Below are 9,699 nucleotides of genomic sequence, written 5' to 3' on the forward strand. Positions count from 1 at the left end.
AAAGATCGATCACTTCTAGAAACTTTTTTTTTTTTTTTTTTTTTTTTTTAGCAAACACATTGATATTCTCAAAAGTATTTTCCTGATATTATAAATAATCAGTTAAAGACAGCCTCACTCTTGCTGTACAAGGAAAGAGGATAAATCCCTCCTCCAATACTATCCACTTTTGGTTCCATCATCATTCACCTTGTTTTTTAGCCAAGAGAAAGAAGGATGTAATACTTCACTAACATTTCCGAGAGTTGTCATGCATTCAGACAACAAAATAAACTGAAATCTTCTACCTCTTATTTCAAATTACAAGTTAATGTTTTTTTTTCCTCCTTTCAGAGAAAGGGGTAAAAATTTTGAATAAGCATCTTAAAAACAGAAATATCTTAGAAAAATATTTCACAACTGTTTAAGTGTACCAAAACCAGATGCAAAACAGATGTGAAGTTGATCAGTAAGAAATCAGCAGTTAAATACTGCCTTATGATAAATGATACACTGGCACCCTTTAAACTGAAAATACAACTCAGAAAGCTGATTTTAATAAAATAAGTATTTTCGAGAGCAGCAACTTCAAGAGAGATTCAGCAGGACCAGTGAGAGAGATGAAAAAAAAAGTAAGAGAATTCTGCATGAAAGTGTTCTTTACCATACTCAGAATAAGAGCTAATATTTAATTACCAGTGAAAGATATTAAAGGTCTCACATTTTTCTTCTTATACTGTAACTTCTAACCATAGTCCTAACAATCTTCGAACACATAAGCACCACTGGATGATGGAACTCAATTTGCAAAGCAGCAGAATAGTCATACAAAATATGAAAGACTTGAGTATTTTCCAACACATTTACTGCTCAAACTATTAATCTGCTGGTTTAGCATAGATAGATTCCAAAGAGAAGATTTTTACTCTGCTAAGCACAAATTCATCTGCCTGTTGGCAAGTCAACAGAATAGAAGGAAGCAGCAAATACTTTATGGCCTGTAACCACATTCAGTTATGGTCCTCTACAAAAACATTTATTCCATAGCTGAGCATACAGTCAGTGCACTGACAAGCACACAACTGTACTGCTATTAATGTGTTCAGTGACACTCATAGGGAAGAGAGCATATAGCACCAACTGAAAGTCTAGTAAAAGCCTTGGGCTATGACTGAACTTAGAGGTAACATACATGGCCATAAACAATAGTAATAAAGCATTAAGCAAGTTTAAATTACTACTCATCTCATCAGCACCCTAAAGATAATGCTCTCCTCAGATTTAAAGGGATTTTTCTACTAAACGTCAAGGTGCAGATTATTCCACTTTTTAATGTATTAACTTTGATGAGAGGACTGGAGCTGACAGTAAGAGACGCATTTGAGACAGATAAGATTAATAGAGAAAGAAAGGAAGGCTGAGAGATAGAAACTGAGCTGGAACACACAAGAAAAATGAAATGGGGACAGAAGAGAGGCAGAATTGAGATAAAGACATATTGTCAGGGACAAGACATTTGACATGAACACGCATAAGCAGCCCAGCCTGTTAGATCGTAAATCCCTTCCATAACAAGTACAGAAATCAAGATCCTCAAATCTCAYCACTGCTCTGCCCTCAGCAAACATCTGTACAACTCCGAGACAAAGCATAGGTCTCTTCTGCTAGAGTCCGCAGACAGAATAAGCTACTGCTAGTCATCCTACTGGCTCAAGTAGGAGAGACATGATGGATGTAAAGGTTTGAACTGCGCTGATGAATCACATGGATGTCAGCATGACTCCACATGACTCAATTCCTATGTTAAAAAACTAACCTGAAAAAAGACGTCAATAATTTGTATAGAGAAAACTCACTTAAAAATTATACAAGACTGGCAAATCAAGCTCACAGACAGAATAATCTATAATCAAGGATGCCCATATAACTCTAATTTCTTCCTGTACATACCTACCATCTACAAGTCTTTAATTAAGAACCACATACAACTTTTTTTTCCTTTTTACTCTTCAAGGTTTTTCTGTTCACGTAACATTCATTATACAAGATGAACCTATTCCAAGTATCAGGACTGATCACGCTAGTTGTGGTATGGACTCTTAAGTGAGGCTGAAGCAAAGGACTATCGGAACAGCTTAGGGAACTTCTAAGTGAAAAATACAGTTCTCTTGCTGAACATAAACAAAAATATCAACTTAAACACACTATCCTATGAAAACCACAGTTTAGTACCCTTTCATGTCTTCTTCATGTTCCCTGTAATTCAGGGAACTAAAGCAGTATTTTAACTCTTTAATACTCATACTGGCAATGTCTACAGGCATTTTTAACGTAAATGGCTTCCCCCCCCTTCATTATGAAGGCATGAACACCAGCAGATAAAGAAGAAAGCACATTGTATAGCTCATGACTTCAGCTAAATACACAACTGCAATTCATTAAAGCTGTTTGGCTAACATCGGAAACCATGAGATCCGAGCCTGATTAATTATTAAAGAGAGAAAAACCATTGAATTGAGTTATAGCCTTTTCATTAGCTACCATGTAATGTTATTTTTAACACATGCTACATAATTCACAGTGTTTGTTGTAACTAACTCTTAATTGCTGTTTTCTTTTACTGAAGAAACTAATTATTTCAGTTAAACCTAAACCATGAGTTTAAAATTACTTGCATAAAACAATACATTTTGCCAAATGGAAGCATGAGATCCAAATCTGCCAGCAATAAAGTGTCACTGAATGCAATTTAACTCAATGAGGCATGCTCTAAAAGAAAAAAATTCCTAGCCCACAGACTCAGATGCGAGCATGTTGTTTTACAATAATAGCAAATTTAAAACAGATCATTGATAAAGCATTACAAAATAGAGCTAAAGTGTGATTTCACAATTACTTCGAGCTAGCTTAATCTTGCACTTCTGCCAAAACAGGCCCTCATTCTCTTTGTCACTCCAGACAGCCTTTCCACCCTTTCTGTTTTGCTGGCACTTACACACATGTGAATGTGTAGCAAGCCATTCAAGGAACTGATCCAACTGAAAACTAGTTACTGGCTTAGTTTTCAGCCAGATAAGTACAAAATAGCTTACTGGAAGGCAACATGATTGCTAGTGTTGACTGCGCAGCAGAAGATGAAGAAAGAACTTCCCCTTTTGGCATCAGCATAGAACTTGGATCGCATTAGGTTGTGGATTTATGATCGACTTCAGGGAGTACTTAACTAATACAAATTTGCTACCTCCAAGCATAGGTAGAACCACAGGAGAAAAGGGCTGAAAGACACGATGAAAGAAACAAAGCCATTCAGATTTTTCCTAAATTCTAATTTGTCCCTTGTATAACCACAGGATGCAATATATTTACTTACCAGTCCCTTTCCTCTTGCCTTTTTATGTGATTATTATAAGGTTGTCTCCAAAAATATCACTTAGAAGTGCATACATAGACAAATCATTATTGGAGAAAAAAAAATCCTAATCATGGTGGTACCAAGTCACTGGGGGCAGGAAAGTCAGAGACTGCTAATGAAGTAACTAGAAACACATGCAATTGAGAACACCATTTAAAAGAGTTTACTAGTAGTAGAAGAGTTAATTGTAGGATTTTTTTAATTTTATTTTTAAGATTAACTCACTAAATAACAGCATTTTAAGTTTCATACATTACTTCTTTTTCCAATATGTCTTAGGAAATAAACATACAAACTCAGACCTCACTTTCCTAATTGCTATATAGACGTTAAGTAAAAAAACTACCTGCATGCCGAGAAGCTTAGAGCATTATTGCAAGCCTCAGCTTTCCATTACTTTTCATTAAAAAATGGTGTGCCACATTCAACAACAACAAAAAAACCCCTATGAACTACCACAGTCAACTTCTCTCCATATTTTGCTTAGGTAACACAAAAAGCAAAACAATTGACCTCAAATTACCAACTTACCAAAGCACCACTCTCAGATGATTCCTTTAGCCTAGAATAAGAATTACCAGCACTTATGCATACAGCACAAATGTGATCCAGGCTTTCCAGTAACAGGAGCATAATGAGTATTAAAAAAGACCTTCAAGGGATTAATAGTCGCATAGTAGAGGGCTGACAAAATTAGGAGGTAAGACCAAAAAAATGYAGTCAAACAGTATGAGCTAGATTACTGTCTAAAACTGCAAAGCTATTTTTTGCTAAACTACCAAGTTTTGGGGAAGAATGTCATCATCCTTTCTTCTCTCTCTTCTCTATTAGAGCCTCTGGATAACATATTGCTTCTTGGATTTTGCTAGGGGTGGAGGGAACTATACACATCTAAGCAAAGGAGTCTGAAYTCTAACGAAATGTTAGATTGTGATTTTAACAGTGAAATTTCAGAGATAAAAGACTAACGCTGTAATCTCTTCTGACTTAAACAACAGCTACTTGAACTAAGAATCATCCCTTTTCCCTCCAAGTTCTCTTAAAGATCATAATGAAATAACATTCGAGATACAGTAACCCAGACAGTTTTATTCAAACAATTATTTAATTTTAGGGTGGTTTGGACTCTGTTGTTGAGGCTTTTAAAAATAAATGCTTGGGAAATACTGACATTGCTATATAATCCATTCTGTACTTCTAAAGCTGTTTTATGTTTCACTAAGTAATATCAATTATATTTCTGGCAGGAAATGAAAACACTGATGAGACCTCTTACTGCAAAACAGTCAAATAGTCRCTGTAATCCTTCTAAACGCATACAAGCAGTTGTTGTATGGAAAGCGTATCGACCCTATGGTCGGATTGTATTGTTTCTATGGAGAGCTGCTAAGAAGAAAAGTTAGGACACACTATTGGCAAAGTCATTCAAAAGGTAGTAGCTGATAAAGGACAGCAAGATTCTTAAAGAAAAAAATTATTAACATATTCCAGAAACATGATATAGTCCTTAGCATATAATTACCCTACTGGTTGATCTTGATGCTTTCTTTTTTATTGCATAAACTCACATATTCCCATTTTCTCCTTTAAAAGTGGACACAGTGAGTGGTTTAGACAWTTATGGTTGTCTTGGAGGGTTTGACAAATAACTTTCCTGTTCAGTGTATGATTTAGGCCACTGGGAAAGTTATCAAGTGATGTCACCACAGTCTGCATTAACACTGGCAAAATGCAACTATGTTTCCCTTCATATTTATTTCAGATGGTTTATAGCCCTTCCTTTTTCTTTTCCCTGGTTAAGAACATGAGTGGAATGAACAAATTGGCTGTAATTTAATCCAAATAAAATGGGGATAGATAATGCTGCTGCTAAATGAAAGAGCGTGAAAGAAAAAACAGAAGCACATTCTTGTTTTATTAGTGAAGAAGTTTGCTCATTCTTTATTACTTTGGAAGTTTGAGTCACTTCCTAAAATTCAAATTAAATTGTAAGGGATGAGCATAATGAACAGCTTATTCTCCCTCTTCCCTCTCTTTTAGTATGTAAATCATCATTATACTGCATTACTACCCTCAATTTGATTTTAAGTTCTTTGCTTCCCCCTAAATTTCTTATGTCTGTGTATTGCTTCTGAGCTTCTTATTATGTGATCTTAATTCCAGTCCAAAAACAACAGCAAAAAAGCGCAAAAGCACTATTACTTCAAGGCCTGCTTAAGTTACCTACTCAGTTCTGAAAACAACTGAGAATACTAATCTTGGTTTGAAAAGCCTTCTGTGGATTCTCAGCATCTGGAAGACAGCAGCTTCCAGAGGGCAGCTGAGGCTCTGGCATTACTATAGGTTTCATTCTGCAGCAAGAGTTTTGTGATTGAGGCAAATGATCGATGACAAATTTAATTCTCCCACTGATACTTAACAGAAATATATTAACTTTCAGAATAAAAATGCAGCAAACTATCTGTTTATCAAATATTTTTTTCCAAAGTCAAGTTACACCTGCCAGAAACTTGGTTCTGATGATTGTTCAGGGAGCAGTTAAGAACGATACCTGTGTATTTCATCTCAAGTACAACCGGACCAGAACACAAGGAGTAACACTGCTGCAGCCAATCGACGAGAATGMGCTGCCAGATGCAATTTGCATTTCATCAGAGGGCTACAGTCAATCTGAAAAACCACATCTCTGTATAAAAGCACCATACTGGCAAAAACCACACAGGACTATAGTAACTGGAGGGGGGGGGGTGGACGGAGAAAGGGGGTGAAGGAGGGAGGGGAAGGTATTTTTCCACTTTGATTAAGAGTACAGTAACACTAGTAACCAAATACAAATGAATCAACACCTCCTACCTTGCTTGAACTACTACAATAATSAACTGCTAAAAGGTTTTCAGAAGAGTTCACATGTGTTTTTCTATAATCTGCGCTTTAGATTTTCAAGCCTTTGAAGCAAATATATTGCTAAGCCATATTTTCAAAATAGCACAAAAAGGTTCAAGAATTCAAGTATAAGAAATTTATGGATTTTATTACTAGATTTTTTACACAATTGGGTCAAAATCCAAAAATTACTCACAAGATTTTTTTTTGAGTACATYGTTCTGTGACTATCTTTCCATTGTTTATTTTTTAGCATAAAATTAGCATAATTTAGTCTTAGTTTATTGCTTAGAGAGATTTCCCAGAACATCATTGAGGAAAAAACATCAATGAGGAAAAACCTTTGTTATCATTGTTATCCTGCAGCACAACATACTTTTAAAAAAAAAAAAGTTTACAGGATGTCAAGCATTACAGTAGAATATTACTTAAATGTTTTTTTTGTATTTTGCTCTGACACATAAAACAAAGCAGTACTGTGCTGTCACATCCAATACCAATACCACATCCATTTGTGCACATTTTTGGATATTCAGGCTTTAACTGCCTAAACAGAGTCTAGAACCATCTCAAAGTAGGTATTGTAAGTGAAAGAAACCGAGACAATCAAATAAACTTTTATGTACGTTGGGATTTGGTGCAGTAAATACTGTGGTTATTATTCCCACTAATTTGAAACTACTAGGGCATTTATTTAGCTCAGAGAGAATCTGGGAATGAGTTTATGCAAAAGCAGCTCCAACAGCTTGAGCATTAGAGTTAGTAGTGCTACAAACTCTGAACAMTTGAAAGTTCCACTGAAACATGCTCTTTCCAATGATGTAACATTTGAAAATGTACTTCCTGGCTGCTATCCACTTACAGACATTTCCCCTGTCCCACCGTGCCAACTTCAGTTTCTGCACAGAGYACCCAGGTAAACTTGATCCAGCATGGATCTAATCTCTATGCTCTGCTCTTCCTACTGACTCTAGTGGTTCATCTATGTTAACAAGAGCTTCCAGTCAAGGCCACTGATTTTGTTAAGGCTCAAGGCTATTCTAGAAGCTAGTTCTGTAGCAGTGTAGTTACATTAATAAGGCATGTGATTCACACCCAGCTCTTCAACATAGATGCAGTTCCAGTGAAATGCAGTAACTTTTATTACTACAAGAGTGGGAATAAACTATACCAGTATAACATGATCCATACTAGAGAGTTATCTATACAAAAAGCAGTAAGATTTGGGTATTAATTATTACATCTCCAGTTTCATATTTTGGAAAATCCCAATGGTTTTGCTGAAGCTGCATGCATACATGTCCCCCATCTGATGTACTTTGAGTCCTTGCAGGACAGCATGCTAGAAGGCATTTGCAGTCTATAGGGTTCTTTAAAGTGTTTATAACACTGAGTACACACTTTGCATTGTATCATATTATTTGTGGCTACTAACACATAATAGAAGCTAAGTTTCACAAGAAGGAAAACGACATGGGGAAAGAAGTGGATTAAATCGGTAGCTGAACCCTCAACCTATACTTGGGGGATCAGGAACACCTCCATGATTTCTTTCCACTGTTCAGCCTTATTCAGAAAAAAAAAAGAAAAAAAAAAAAAAAAAGGTCATAGAGCAGGTTATACCAAAAAAAGGCATAAGATGAAGTTATTCACAAGAGACTTAAACCGAGAACTTAAACAGAACTTTTCCCTCGCTCAATAATAGGATCTACTTCTTTTAACTTAGGAACAGTCTTAGCTTTTTCCAAGATTCATTGTGAAGAAAAACGCACAGTGTATGGTATGCACTGCCGCTTATTGGCATTTAATGCTTCTTGAACAACTACAATGCAAATATTCATCACAATAGATGGGAACCTTTGTGGAAACAAGAATTCCCACAAATTGTTTAAGAATACAGTAAATGAATAGGATTATAAACAAAAAGCCCCAATCCCCAACAAACGAGTATGTTGCATTTACCCACAGACTAGTCCACTATGCATTCATTGTGAAACTGTATTTGTAGAGAACCTTCTGAATAAAAAATATTTCATACTCAAAAAAGGACCATTTTCCATTTATAGATATGTTCAAGTCAAACTATGCAGATCTGTCCCTAGCAGGATTTTTTTTTCCAGTATTAGTACACTTCCGACAGATTTTTGCTCAAATAGGACATTACATGACACAATGTGAAGTTAGACCATTTTAAAGAAGGTTCCATTTTGAAATATTTAACTAGCATAACATACATGGTAACTTTTTAGAAGTGATGTTCAGAATTTCTTTTTTTTAGCTAGTGTCTTCAAACAAAAGCATCACAACTTAACTGACAGAAAAAGTTGTAAGAAGTAATCAAAGCTAAAAGTAAATTGACAGGTCAATACCTTCCACTACTATATATACTTTGGTTATACAACTACACAATCAAAACACATGCAAACAGAATTTGCTCTATATAATGCATTAAGAAAAGTAAGTTCTACATCCCATGAAAACCGTTATCTTACAAGACTTACCTCTCTGTTCAATACAATAATATGTTAACATAATCCATAAATGTTTCCGTGTGTTTTTACTTATGGGCAAATTGTTCACACTCAAAGTATGCATTTGTAATCTACTCCCTGTGAGCACACTTAGGGAGCAAAGGGGGAAAAAATAACCCTGTTGTTTACTGTACCTTGTAAAGCACTCCTTAAAAATCATTACTATTTTTCTCCATACAAAATTAAGGGATAAAAATTTAAGAGGAAATGCATCTTTCCACAATACCTTTCAGATCTTGTGCACGGCTGTGAAAATGACAATAACAGTACCATAAGAAATAGTTTACACTTTCTTTAGCTTATGCACACTTGACAGCTCTTTTTGTAAAGTTGGTTTAGCCTGCCAACTAAACAAGATAGAAGACAGGGAAGGTGTAGATATATGTGTATATATGCATATATTTATATACATACACACACGTATCAGCAAAAGAACACACACGACTAAAACCACAACAGCAAGCAGCAGGTACTCAGAAAGGACTAATAACTACTTTTTAAGCCACCTTTCAACTGGAGGAAAAACAAAGCGGAAGATTTCACCAGCCCGCCTCGCGAGGGGCAGAGGAAGGGGGAGCGCCCTGCCCCAGCTCCCCCCATCCTGCCTCYCAGGAGATGAGAGGAAGGGCGGAGAGCGAAGGGAGGAGGGGAAGGCGTGAAGGAGAAACAGCCCAAGAGGAGAAATATGCCAAGCATCGCCTGCGGGGCGGGGGGGGGCACGACCAGGCTCGCCTCCCGCAGCCGGGAGGAGGAGGAGTGTGCGTGTTGGGGGGGGGGAGCCCCCTACACACACACGAAGAGGAAGGGTGGAGGAGGCACAACGCGAACGCTCCAGGCGTGCGCTCGGCAGGGATTTGCCCGCAGCGGAAATCTCTCCTCCTCACGCACCCAGCA

General features: G+C 36.7%; 1 protein-coding gene across 13 annotated transcripts in view; it reads right to left on the bottom strand.

Annotated features, from left to right (window-relative positions):
• Nucleotides 1-9,699, bottom strand: part of LRCH3 (leucine rich repeats and calponin homology domain containing 3) — a 66,969-nt gene that overhangs the window by 56,740 nt on the left and 530 nt on the right. The window lies entirely within an intron of this gene.

Source organism: Rhea americana, unplaced genomic scaffold (assembly GCF_003343005.1).
Source record: "Rhea americana isolate MKP2758 unplaced genomic scaffold, rheAme1 scaffold_96, whole genome shotgun sequence".
In the NCBI taxonomy this organism is placed as follows: Eukaryota; Metazoa; Chordata; class Aves; order Rheiformes; family Rheidae; genus Rhea; species Rhea americana.